Source organism: Colossoma macropomum, unplaced genomic scaffold, assembly GCF_904425465.1.
Source record: "Colossoma macropomum unplaced genomic scaffold, Colossoma_macropomum, whole genome shotgun sequence".
In the NCBI taxonomy this organism is placed as follows: Eukaryota; Metazoa; Chordata; class Actinopteri; order Characiformes; family Serrasalmidae; genus Colossoma; species Colossoma macropomum.
In genome coordinates this window covers 51,508-66,149 of record NW_023495731.1, presented here as the reverse complement: position 1 = coordinate 66,149, position 14,642 = coordinate 51,508, and the positions used below count along the sequence as shown (strand labels likewise).

The window sequence follows — 14,642 nt, the reverse complement described above, 5'->3', positions numbered from 1 at the left end:
AGTTCCAGGTATAAATCTCCACATTACTGTTATATTCTCTACATTACACTCAGTTCCAGGTATAAATCTCCACATTACTGTTATATTCTCTACATTACACTCGGTTCCAGGTATAAATCTCCACATTACTGTTATATTGTCTAAATTACACTCGGTTCCAGGTATAAATCTCCACATTACTGTTATATTCTCTACATTACACTCGGTTCCAGGTATAAATCTCCACATTACTGTTATATACTCTACATTATACTTATAAAGAGCTAAATGATTTTAATTAGGTGGGACTGGGATTGAGGTACACTTCCCTAAATAATCACACCATTCTTACTTCATAGCAGGAGAACACTCTCCCTCTCTCAATTTTGGTGGAGGTTCCATTGACCGGTCACTCTTCATGGACACAGAGCTGGATTCAAGTGATTCTGATGTCTCTCTCTGAGTCACACTAAAACATCATCAGAAACCACATGTAATGTCAATCTTTAATGTCCTTTAACATTCACATATATTTTAGTGTTACGTAACTGTGAATGTCATTTTGAATCGTCTATAAACAAGCTGCCCTACATAAATGGTGCAAGAACATCTTTATTTCTCTGAATTATATTTTGGATATCTTCTTTACCTCCCGTCAGTAGAATAGTCTTTGAATTTTGGTGGAGGTTCCATAGACCGGTCACTCTTCACGGACACACAACTGGGTTCAGATGAGTCTGTTCTCTCTCTTTGAATTAGACATGAAGAAGCACTGTAAATTTTTAAAATTTCATGACTCTCCTTATATTAGGCAGTTTTTAAATTCATACTTAGTGACTGATTTCTGTAAACTTTCTGCAGTTCAGATTAATAAAAGTGTCAGATAACAGTTTTCATTTACATTTAGCTGATGTTTCTGTTCAAAGTGAATGAGATTTTCCAGCTACAGAGGCAGCAGAGCTGGGCTTTAATGTCTTGTTTAAAGGCACAATATCTGTATGTATCAGTGATCATCAGCTGGGACTGAAGCTCTTAATCCAAAGTCCAGTTCTATGACTGCTTAGCTACTTTATTGACTGATAACACTTCATCAGCACATCTGTGTTCACAGTGTCACACTATTCTCACATCTGGTCTTTTTCTGTGTGTTCTTCTCCAGATGAACTCATTTTGGAGCTCATATCTCCTACAGGTCACAGCTGGAACCCTGCAAACAGACACATGCAGAGAAATGAAGCAGGACACATATTAAAGCTAGCACCCCGACCATGTATTTTTACCCACAACTTTGCATATATAAGCACTGTGTGCTTTGGTTTATTACCTGAAACTTCAGCACTGTTTATTCTTGATTTACACACACAGTAGTGTGTTCACTTGCGAGCCACTACATGAGTTTGTGTTGCACCAGAGGGCTGCCATACATAAGACATTACTCAAACACAAGGCCTGCACCAATTTGTAAGACTCTTTGAATGTGACAGAGAAATGAATTCTCAGTTTCTAAGAAGACTCAACTGGTGTGTCCAGTAGAAGAAAGGTCTACCTTTTTTACTGGGGAAATCCCAATTTTTATTCCTTTATTTATTTACTTTTATATGATTAAATACTAAAAAACTGGTTTCTGATGTATTTCCTCATGAAAATAAAATGATTCATGATTGTAGATGTAATTGGTGGACGCAGATACCAGTACCACCAATGGTTAAAGAAACTCTGCATTGTGCTTCCATTGCAAGGACTTTATTCTAATAACAGAAATAACACAGGCTTTTAGTATTGGTTCCCTACTTCTTCTCTCCTCTTCTCATATGAAAAGAATATGAAAGAATAAACTCGGATGTCAAGTAAATGATCTTGGCAGTGTGTGCATGAATACAATTCAATCTAAAATTTACCATCAGCAAAACATTATACATACCAAGTTCATATAATGAACCCTAGAACATATAAAGGAAAACCTGGCAATCTTAAAGTGCTGATGTGTAATCAGTGTAATCTGATACCTACTTTCTCATATGTGACAAAAATTAAAAATGAAGGAGGCAGGGAAGGGAAGGAGATTTAAGAGAGGAAACAGGGAACATCCCAAGATTAACTGCCTCATACAGCTCGTACAGGCTATATCATCAAGAAGAATTTTGTATAATTAAAACATTATAATGTTGTTACTTACATAAACATTTTAACTTTGTCACTTACATAAACATTTGAAGAGTATAAGAAAATGACTACATGGAGCACAATCAGAGGTGCAAGGAAAATTGTAAAATCAGATGTTTTTATTTTGGTTATGTCATTAGTATATGGCATGGGTGTCCAATCTTATCTGCAAGGAACCGGTGTGTTTTCACTCCAAACCAGCAGGAGCTCAACTGACTCCACTTCTTTAATCAACTGTTTACAGTCAAACAACTGATCATGTAATCTCCTGTTTTGCTGGAATGAAAACCTGCAGCCACACTGGCCCTTTGCGGATAAGACTGGATAACCCTGGTATATGGCATGAACTTTCAAAATAAAATCACATTACAGAAATGTTGATTTACTAAAGGCATTATTGTACAATAACACATGAAGTAAAACACTGAAGAAACACTGAGGAGCTCTATTATTCTGCTGTCTGTCTCCACTGAGTAATATTTCAACTTTACATTTTTCAGTTCAGTCTCATCACAGACAGATGACCCTCTTCATTTACTTCCTGGTGACACTTTTGTTAAAAGCTCTTACAAGTCTGATATATCAAATTGCTAAAATCTGTGTGTTAACAGTGTCTATAGTGCTGATTCAGAAACTCCAGTACAGAGTCAGATACTCACTGTGTTTCCTCTGAATTAGATTTATTCCTCTCTCTCCATAAAATGATGACCTGCTCAGAGTCTCTCTCGCTCTGTTCTGAACCAGTTTGTCCTGTTCAGTTTATCACGTGACTCTGCTGGAGGTGTAGACTCCAAAATCAGGTTCATCTACATATTTTATTCACAGCAGTGCTGAACCTAATACAGCTCTGAGCCTGGTTGAGTAAATGAAGCACAGATATGTTTACTGTACTCTATCCTGCTGCCAGCGAATCTCATAGGTTTCCTTGCTCAACATGGTGAAGAAAGACCTACCGTAACAGGAGGAAAGGTGCTACTTACTGATATGTGGAACAATCACAATCAAAAACTATTGTTTGGGGCATATGACTGTTAAAATGAGGCTACAATGAAAACACACACAGGAAACAAAGTCATATAGCCTTGGGCAACATGGACAACAACAATGTTTTGTTAGTTTACTCTTTTTTTGTAGGTTGACTTTATTTTACATTTAAATGACTCATAATGTCCACAATTCCAAACCAGAGTAGATTTTAGTCTGCTGATCAAGGAAAACGTCAGTGTCCTTTAACAGTGTTGAATAGACAGGTTCCTGCTACACACTACAGCTGTTATAGTGCCACATTATCTTGCTCAAACACACAAAACCATGTAAGTGTTTTATATATAGTGGTTCATGTAATAGTCAATAGTTCATGAAAAAGTTCAAATATATTTTTCAAAATTGTTTTGTTAACTCTCAAGATATCAACTACTTTTTTCAAAATAAGAAATTTGTGTTACTGTTTACTGTGTGTTTACTTGCATGTTATATATAATGATTTCAGGAGAAAGAACACACTTTTAGTTAATATAAATGGTTTAAACATTGTGTTTAAATGTCTAATGCATTTTCAATCCTATCCCTGTTTTACAGTGGTTTAACTTACTACATAAACTAGCTAAATATGCCACAACTCTCCAAGTAGCTGGAATATTGAAGTTGTTTTTTTTCTGCTGTAATGTTACATCCAAAATAATTCCAAGCCTTTACAGAGTTGGCTAGCCTAGGTGCATAGCCAGATCAAAATATCACCTGAGGCAACTAACTAGCCAGCAAACTAATAGCCAGCAAAAAACTAATAGCCAGCAAAAAAAATTAAAACATTTAATTTTACACCCATTTCCATCTAAATTAAATAATTTCAACAAATAGGAATGTACTGATAACAAATTTTAATCACATTCCGATGATATCAATGCTAAAACTCTATGTAATACATAAATTCACCATTTTTTCCAGTTGGTACCCATGAAAGAAGTAAGGCTTCTCTGCCTCTTGAAACCAATTGTAACCCTTGATTGTTAGAGATGTTGACTTATTTTCATTTAGAATACAAACACATAGAACTTGACTGGGGTGCCCAAACTTTTCTACAAGCAGAAAAGTTGCCTAACAAGGTTACAGATGCCTTACAAAATATCAAAAAATATGTACATACAAAATTGTGTGATTTGAAACAGGTTATGCCAAAAGCTGATTGAAATCATGAACTGGTACAAAAGCAGCATGTAGGAAAGGCTTAGTTCTTTAGGAGCAAATATGGGCAAAGGATCGCCAGTTTGCCCACAAAGGTGTGAGAACGTTATTTAAGTGTTCCTCAAAGAAAGGAAGGGATTTAGATATTTCACCTTCTACGGTGCATAACATAACTTTTTCAAGGAATAACGTTTCAAGGAATCTGGAGGAATTTTACTGCATAAAGAGAAAGGATGCAAGCCAAAGATGAATAAGCTCTCTGATCCCTCAGATTGCACTCTATCAAGAACCCTGCATCAAGAAACTTGAAACCTGTTATGCAAGGAGGCAGCCATACATCAATACAATGCAGAAATGCTGCTTTACTGCAGAAACGCTGAGTTCTCTGGGCCTGAGCTCTTCTCAGATAGTCTGAAACAGTGGAAATGTGTGCTGTGGTCAGAGGAGTCCATGTTTCATGTTGCTTTGGGGGAAAACAGACGTTAAGTTTTATATGCCAAAGATGAAAGGGACTTTTTAGATTTTTATCAGTGAAAGTTGCAAAAGTCAACATTTATCATGGTATGAAAGGGCATCAGTGCCCATGGCATGGGTGACCTGCATATGTGTGAAGGTACTATATGTATACTTATATTTTAAAAAACTAGTGCTAGGTTGTTAAGGTCTCAATTATTGAGTCACACTATTTATAATTAGAGACATTAGCATTTAGTAATGATTATAAACTACTTAATAAAATCAAAAGCATTGTTAGTAATCTATTTAGTAATCTATTTAGTAATGTTTATTACTCTCTGAAGTACGATTAATGAAAAGTACCTTTATTGTAAAGTGTTACCTATTAGCGTATACGCACTTTTAAAGAACAAGACCCATTGCGGAGTTTCACTTTCTGTTAAACCTGCTTGGGCAGGTTACTTGGTACTTGTATGTGCAGTGTTTACATGTAACCTTTTCTCCTGAAAAGGGTGGAGTAGGGGTGTTCTGTCTTATTCACCAGTGGCAGGTGTGGCTGCAGGATTAAATTCTAACCATGCAGGAGCACACCTGATCATTTTAGAAGATTGAAACCAAATGATTTAAACAGATCCTATTTATTTGGAATGAAAACCTGCAGCCACACTGGCCCTTTGTAGAAAAGATTAGACACCCCAGTGATAGAGTGATGCAGTTCTGGAACAAATTCACTGAATCTGTACTCAGTACACAAGTAGCTAAATGTTTACTTCAATCCAAGGCTGTGCTGTGGGTGAGGTAGAGCTGTTTCAATTAGCAGGACTAGTTTAGTCATGTTAGTGTTTATAAACTCTATCGGCGTTTCCGCTGGTTTAGAGCGTTGAGCTCGTGTCGTTAGTGTTTATAAACTCTATCGGCGTTTCCGCTGGTTTAGAGCGTTGAGCTCGTGTCGTTCTCTGTGCTGGCACCCAGGTGGTGGAACAAACTCCCACTGGCTGTCCGTACAGCAGAGTCTCTCACCATCTTCAAATGCAGACTGATGACCGCCTCTTTATACAGCACTTAAATGACCACTGAGTTAAGTATTCATTGTAATGTATTATACTGCACATATTGTATTGTATTACACTGCGTTGTGTTTAACTCTGTTACTTTTTCTCTAGAAATCAACAGGGACTTTTTGTTTCTAGTAGTATCTGACCTCAGGACTGACTTTCTCTCTAACCTATTGGTAACTAGCAAAGATATTTTTTCTAGATTGACAAAGCACTTTTTGTAAGTCGCTCTGGATAAAAGAGTCTGCTAAATGCTGTAAATGTAAATGTATTTTACAGGGTGTTCATCATTGCTCTTGCATGAAATTGTCCAGGTAAACAGCCATTCTAATGAGATATGATGAGATATGAAGACACTGTGACAAAGTCAAAAGCTCTCTCTGTCAGCAAAGAAATGACAGTAGCTATTTTGGTAGATGCTGCTCCTGAAGTGGCTGGATGATGCGCAAGGGAGTCCCATCAAATTTCTGAAGAGGGCAAGGCAGATGTCAGCGTGTGGGCTTTGAAAACAGCTGGTGGAGGACTTGGCAGAACAGAGGTGTTGGCTGTACAGCATCGTTCTGTGACACTTGAGTAGGCAAATTACTGGGAAGGTTGAGCAGCTGCAACATGATAATAACCTCTTTCATGGCTGTACTTAGCTGAACAAATTCTCTTTGAGTAAGCCTTCCTTGTTCAGCTACAATCTAGATTAGGTCCCTGTTGTTGGTTTCCACTATGCTGAATCTATCCAGTCTTCTGTAATGACTGACTTGGTGAGGTGGGATACAGGTGCACAGCAAGAAAGATCTTTAATGCTTCTCTGAAAGATCACAGTCCTAAATTTGTAGTCAAACGGGCAGCCGGAAGATCAAAACGGGCAAAATAAGCTATGAGAGGCATGACAAAATCAAGATCAAAAGTGTTTCAAAATTGTTCAAAACCACGAAATTCACTCTCATAGTGACAGAATTGACTATGACTACTGACTAATATAACTTTTGTCTGGCAAAAAGCAAGCTGAGAATGCCGGATTGATAAATGTACAAAAGACACCAGAATGTGGTGAACACAGTGTTGTAAAACCAACAAAGCATAAATCTGATGTTTATGAGCTGTTTTGTGTCCAACAGTTATCACTAGTTAGATGTGATACAAGTTGGGTACGTCTTCTTCTTCTGGGTACAAATGTCAACTGTTATCCATGTATTCAAAAAAGACAGACTAGACAACCTGCTGAGAAGTGCATAGATTTTGTTTGCTGGGACCTTTGAACATATGACGTGGTATCTGGCTACAAATTTCACCAACTGGCCCAACATTGGGTAAAATGGCAGTAAAAATCTGAAATTTGCATGTTTGTGATAGACTCCTACATCTAGCTTCAATATCTTCACATGTCAAAGAGAGAGCAACATGTGTGGCAGCCTGTAGTAAAAGAAATACAGCCATGCATATCAGCTGTTGGCTGTGACAACAGCCATCTAGACAGAAAAATACTGCAAAATCCTCCTTACCACAAATATTCTTGCCTTGTGCAACCAGCAACTACACTAATGAGCATTTGGAAATTATTTTGAGAGTTCTTTTTGCAGAATGTTACGTGTTGGTCTAGGGTGTAATGAAGCTGGGGGCAAGTGAAGGGACAAAAAGAAACCCACAGCACACAATGGTCCATGTTCAGACTATTTACATATATTTACATATCTCTCCAGGCATAAGCAGAGGCCAAAATAACAAACAAAAGCTAACACTAACTCCCAACCTAAATCTAACTCACCTAAACCCAACAAAAACAAAGAAAACACAGTTAACTTCCCTGACTTCCTAACTAGCCTAAAACCAGGAGAAAAGAGTCTACAAACAAAATGGTGCTTACCCCTTTCCAGCAGTGGTGACAAAAGAAACAAGTCAATTTAGCACTGTTGCATAGTTGTCTTTCTATAAACACTTTACACAGCACACGTTTGCCAAAAAAGACCACAGACCCAAAACTCACACAGGGCACCAAAAAACAACAGCAAGGTTGGTTCCCCTCCTCTTCTTCATTTTCCTGTCTCTTTTATGGTATTATCCAGGAAGTGCTTCTCCCACTGCACACACCAACCTTCAGCCTGGATAGAGCTCCCCCTAGAGACAGCGAGGACAAAGAAATACACAGACACACACAGAGAGTACAGGAAAATCCATAACAATTGCAGGAGGGAACATAGGAGACCTGTAACACAGAACCATTCAAACTGACAATCACAAAGACTCTCTTGCTACATAATTTAGGAAATATGTGATTTTTTTTACACAAAAAAATGTTTACTCTTTATGTTGCGGGTAGAAAAAGTGTGTAGCCTGAGCTTAACAAGGCAGTCAGAGAACTGCTTGTGGATTGGAGTTTTCAGGTTTATAGATGTGTGTAGTCTAGTTTTTTCTCTTTTCGCTCCTTTTAACATCAAACCTTAGTTTATGGTTTAATGCCGAACACTTTATTTTGCACATAATGATGGTCAGCATCTTGCCAAAAGGCCAGTTGTCAGACTGGGAGGATGTCACAGACATGTAATGGTCACAATCTCTGAAACTGAGATACTAATACGCAGCTGTAAAAGTTAGTCTATCGGATGTCCAACACTGCTGTGTTCTGCAGGGCTGGCATGCACACAGCCTAAAATTAAAAGCCATCAGCAAACTAGCATACTATATACTATGACATCAGCAGAGAGTAAGACACAGGGGTCGCCATGATCTCCTGCTGGAAGTGCTCTTTATTGAACACACCGGTAAAACATGCTCATACAGTGCATCAAACTTAGGAAGGAGATCACCTTTAGCTACACATTCCTCCCTGATGGTGCCCCCTCCCAGATAAAACACCCACACAATAACCACACTTTCCGACACAGAACATCACAAATATGCATAACTTTAACAAACAACAACAATACACAATACAAAGAGTCCCTTTATCAGAGGCCACACACATACCATGAGCCTAATAGTATGTTGCCCAAGCACTAGCCTGTGTCAAAAGGAGCAGATGTAGGTGGGCATTATATGAATGGGGCTGTTGGGTGTGGGTAAGCGTGCCATTAGATTTTGACATTGTGGAATCAGGTGAGTGCATATATTAAAAGCCAAGCCCTTTCAGACCTCCACAGACACATACATACACATATATACTTTTACAATATTTGTTGAAACAAAGCACTGAAGCATTGAATAAGGATTAAGTACTGATATTTATAATTGTTTACTAATCTTAATGCAGACTGGACAAAGAAACAAAAATGTAAAACACAGACAAAACTAAACATGACAATTACAATTTATAACACAAAAAATGGAACATGAAAACTGATCTGCTGTTAGCTTTCTGTGATCTGTTAGAGTGCATTCACTAATTATTGCATCCTTAGGGATATAGCCGCTAATGTCAAGGTGAAACCTTCTCTTCTTGAAGTGGAACAATTAGATCTCAGCTGTAAGACACTTTACAGTATTTGAACAACCACACTAAACTGATCCTGAGACTCGTAAAACCACTTATGCTTTTTTATTTCCATTTATACTGATCACACACACAGACACAGTAAAAACATTATTCTAATCAGTGAAGTACTATTCAGTGTTACATTAAATTAAGAAACAATAAGAAACACATTGATGATTCAAAATACTCACTCAACTCTTTTGGAGGCTTTTTGACGACTGGCAGCAGCCTTAAAAGACTTTCCTCTATGTATCATATTTACGCAGGTCAAACTCATCCAGCTCCTGTTCTGAGTTCAGCTCCTTCAAGACAATCATAACCTCCTCTACTCAGGTATGTTTGTACTTCCTCCACTAGAGAATGATCATTCAGACAGTGGAACAGGTTGATGGATTTCTCTGGAGAGGGATTCTCCCTCTCATTGGATCCTCTGAATTATGAGGTCGATAAAGAGTTGAAATATAAATATTGCTACATGTGAGCTAAAGCTACTGCGCACTAGATTGACGTCATCAGACAAAAGAAGCAGGTTTCCCTGCAGTTCTCTGTTCTTCATCTGATATTTACTGAAACACGATAGATCTTTTCAAATCAAGCTATACAGAATGTAAAGCTATACAAAAGTACCTGCAACGCAGGCTAATCCAGTACAGACTCAGCTTAATATCACTGCTGAACCCCTGATAAACTGATTTAGGCTATAAAAATATCCTAATTATCATTTTAATACTGGTAACATTTTCTGAGGACCTTTTTCAGGACATTTGCCAGCTTCTTGTTCGACTTTTCCTGTTCCACCTTAAATGCTGCAGTTGCTACATTCTGAACTGCTGCACCATTCAAGATGGAATGGGAAAATTTGAACAAGCAGCTGGTGAAAAAGAAAATGACTTCAGCTTCATGGAGAATTAAAAGGCATGATATGATCTATTTCTGCCTGACAGCTGAGTAACGTTAACTTATTTTTGCTGTTTCAGAGAACCAATAGGTCAGTATTGTTTTGTCCTGTTTGCTAATGTTTGTGAGAGCTAATCACAACTGCTGCCCCATTTAAGGTGGAACACAAACATTCAAGCAAGAAGCTGTGAAAAAAGAAGCTTAATTCAGGCTCATATTTTAACACTGGTAATATTTTTTGTAAGTGTCACGCTTCCCTTCGGCTCCCAAGCCGAGCAGAACTCCAACTCCCATGATGCCTCTGACTCCCACGTGACTCCTAACCAGAGTCATGTGAATTACCCACGTTCCTAATCACCCAAATACTGATTGTTTGCACCTGTGTCCCAACCTATTTAGACTCTTATGTTGTTCAGTTCTCTGCCGAGTTTTGACTGGCCATCTAGCATTACGAAGCGTTCATTGTCTGTTTGAGTTCTTGCGTTTTGACCTTTGCTTGTTTATTACTCCGAGTTTTGCCTCTCCCTTTTGTATTCTGTTTTGCCGGTTTTGGATTTGTGCTTCATTATTCGACTACGTCTCTTGGTATGCCCCTCTACTACTTCTGTTTTTTGCTGTTGCTGACCTGGACTGTTTTTGACTACCCCTTCGTGCCTAAGCCCTTTATTAAAAACTCATTTTAATCTGCAAGTGTCTGATTTCTGTCCAGTCCTGACAGTAAGGAGTTTTATCCGAGCAAAATATCCTACCTAGAGGTTTCATTTACAGGTGTGCCTGTAATTATGTGCTACGGTATAACATTTTGATAAGGTAGCACAACTTACCAGAACACCACCACAACTCGACTTAGTTTCATATAGCTTAGTAACATCAAATTGACTGATAAATCTCCACATCACTGTTAGTCTAAGTTTAGGACATCTTAGTTTCTAAGAGGAACATTTCTTAAATCATGCTTACCTCATATCAGTAAAACATTCTACTTCTCTGAAGTGTACTGGCTGACCCATTGAGTGGTCACTCTTCATGGACACATAGCTGGGTTCAGGTGAATCTGATCTCTTTCCTTCAGTCAGAGTAAAACACACCCAAACACTGTATTTAATAACTGTAATCAGAGCAGGCAAATCACCAAACTGCACTTGACATCAGCCCCCAAGGAGCAGAACTAGAGACCCCTCCTCTAAATTCTTCTTAGTTTAGATGGGTTCAAGAGCCTGGTGATATTCTTTATTTATAATTTGCTGTTTTTGTCCATGGTAAATTACATTATTTAGCAGGTAAATGTAATTTCTTTACGACGTGACATGTTCTGAACAAATCACTTTACTGTTCCTGGTACAGCATTCCTTTTAACCAAATCACTGCAAACTTCTTCCTGAGGCTTTTGAAAATCCTCAAAATTCATCAGTCTGTCAGGATTTAAATTTATAAGGAAAACTGCTTATTTTTTTCTTTAGCTGCATTCAATCATATAAAAGCTTAAATGAGAACTCTCATTTCAAAGTGTTGCTAAGTAACATTCTAAGATTATCTGACATGTTTAAAATGCCACTCCAAAACATGCAGGCACTCTGAGTTATTGAAAATATTGAAGCCTGTACAATTGTTATTTTTGATGATGATGAGCCTAGATTCAAGGGATAGTTTTATCCGATTTTACACATTAAAATCCATGTTCTCATCGTCAACATTTCTAAATGAAAAAGATTTTAATGCAGCCTGTGAGTCCATAAATTTTTCTTTGGTAAGATTTTGACTCTTGGTGACGTAATCATAAGACAAAATGGTTCGGCATCATAAGAGACAGATCAGTAGGTGTTACTGCGTCTGCCCAGGCTTCACTCAGGAGCAGGATTTTCACAGAACAATAACATCCCAAATGCCAAATGACCAGATGTACAAATAATCCTTTATTATTCATGTTTTCATTATATACAGCTCCATTTCCAAAAAAGTTGGGATGCTGTGCAAAGTGTAAAAATAGAATGCAATAATGTGCAAATCATTTAAACCCTACCTGAGAAATGTTTTTTGAAAAATATATGCCCATTTTGAGTTTGATGCCAGCAACGCATTTCAAAAAAGTTGGGATGGGGGCAACAAAAGACTGGTAAAGTTGTGTAAAAAACCCACCTGAAATAATTGGTCACTTCAGTTTCCAAATGCTCACAGAGTGTTGTTAAAAGAAGAGGTGATGAAACACAGTGGTAAACATGCCCTGTCCCAACTTTTTTGGAATGTGTTGTTGGCATTAAATTCAAAATGGGCATATATTTTTCAACATTTGATATGTTGTCTTTGTACTATTTCTAATTAAATATAGGGTTTACATGATTTGCGCATCCATCGTTGCATTCCATTCTTATTTACATTTTGCATAGCATTCCAACTTTTTTGGAAATGGGGTTGTATACAGTCAACTGTGTGGCTGCAGGTTTTATTCCAACAAAGCAGGAGCACACCTGATAAACTGAAGACAGAGACCAACTGACTATACTAGAATCAGGTGTGCGCCTGCTCTATTGGACTGAAAACCTGCAGCTAAACTGGCACTTTACAGGTAATATTTGACATTAGAATATATTTGTCTTAGAAAAAGCTTATAGAGACTTCAATGAGAATAAATGTGTGAATTTCTCAGACTATGGTTGGGCAATTTGAACCATTTTCACATGACTTGTTTTCAGAGAGCCCAAAGATTTGGATTGCATAGGTCAGAACAGCTTTGAACCAGCTTTTACATTTCTATTGCCTACTTGTTAACAAGCTCAATAGCCAAACTTGCATGCTCCCTAGACAGGTAGTTAAGTGTGCTAAGAGTAAGAGTTCTCATTCAAATAAATCATCAAACAGGTGTAGATTCAGAAGTTTTACATAGCCTGATGTTTCAATTTGCCACCGTGCTTTAACACTGAACTGGCCAGATACCTCCCACAATTAGAGTCTAAGGAGCATGAATGACATCAAGCCTGTATTAACTCTTAATGGAGAAGTGTATAAAAAAGGCTGTATAGTAAAGACAAGCAGAGAAAGAAATAAAAAGATATTTTACAACTCGACTTCACTTAGGAACTGGAAGGAGCTACACAATGGTATACTTTTCTGGAAAACAATACGTTTTGGAAGGACTTTGTTAATGCCTCAGCTAACATTAGCCAGCAACACATACGGACTATTGATAGTGCTTTTTTGAGCTTAAATGTTTGCCTATATTTAGCTGCAGTAAATGTTTCATTTTTTCAACAATTAAAAATATTGCTTAATTTTATGACCTGAAGCACTGAATAGGATTGTTGCATTTTGGAGAGAATTTGTGGCTCAGGGATTAGTAGCTCTCAGACAGTGATGATATCAGATGGCAGTATTTGGCTAAATGTTATTACAGGAATAGGCTAGGGATATTGGTCCAGTAACATGAATTGCTTGAAGAAATCACGTAAACCTTTTCCTGGAACATTTTGAGCTTTAGTGTCTTGTTTAAAGGCACAGTGTCTGTATGTATCAGTGATCATCAGCTGGGACTGAAGCTCTTGATCCAAAGCTCAGTTCTATGACTGCTTAGCTACCTTATCAACTGAAAACACTTCATCAGCACATCTGTGTTCACAGTGTCACACTATTCTCACATCTGGCCTTTCTTTTTGTGCTTTTTCCAAGGAAGACAAATTTTGGAAGTCATGACTTCTCCTACAGAATTAAACATAAACACACAAATGCAGAAAAACAATGCAGTCTCTTAATTGAATAGAAATATGGGTCATAGGGCATGGCTAAATCATTTCAGACATGCAGAGAAATACTGAAAGATACTCACTGTGTTTCCTCTAATGTTAATGAATGCAGCTAGACTGAAACAAGTACACTCACAATATTCACAGCTGGTGGAAAAAACCTACAACCACTGACCTGAGAACAGTACAGCTTTTCCTCTTAAACCAGCATCCGGGTAGAGCGAGCTGCTCCCAGATCAGAGACAGATCCTCACTCAGGTAGTAGACTAGCCCCGCCCACAGCAGGTCACAGGTAAGAGTGTTTTACAGCCTGTTCACTGATCATCTTATTAGTGTGCTTTTAGAGTCTTCTCCAAACTAGAGATGAACACTAGTAATGGACCGAGTACTTGTTATGAATACAAACTTTAAAAGTATTTAGTAAAATACTACTTGAAAATGACCATGTCTATACCAAAAATGTAATTATTTTTGTGCATGAAATTTCAAGTATTTGGCAGCCAAAGCCATAAGGTTGACAACAGTAGAAACATTTTTGGCTAACGTTAACACCAACTTAGAGTGAGGTTGAAAACTAAGATTGGTATCATAAAATACTTAAACGTTTACATAGTCTGGTTCAAGAACATTCAGTGTTTGGCATGTGGCCACTCCAAACTGCTTTTGCCAGCTAATTTACCACTCATATTATTTGAGACTTGCTATTACACCACA

The 14,642-nt window shown here is 37.7% G+C and overlaps 1 long non-coding RNA gene across 3 annotated transcripts; it reads right to left on the bottom strand.

Moving 5' to 3' along the window:
- Positions 1-342: 342 nt before the first annotated feature.
- LOC118802895 lies at positions 343-14,088 on the bottom strand. 3 transcript variants are annotated; one of them, XR_005006798.1, is made up of 7 exons: positions 14,012-14,088; positions 11,155-11,260; positions 9,489-9,599; positions 7,693-7,943; positions 1,108-1,186; positions 629-727; positions 343-448 (listed from the first exon to the last, which is right to left on the bottom strand). It is a non-coding gene; the product is annotated as an uncharacterized LOC118802895 (long non-coding RNA). The 3 variants fall into 3 exon arrangements; XR_005006797.1 differs by lacking the exon at positions 9,489-9,599; XR_005006796.1 differs by lacking the exons at positions 7,693-7,943; positions 9,489-9,599; positions 11,155-11,260; positions 14,012-14,088 and adding an exon at positions 2,802-3,280.
- Positions 14,089-14,642: the final 554 nt, after the last annotated feature.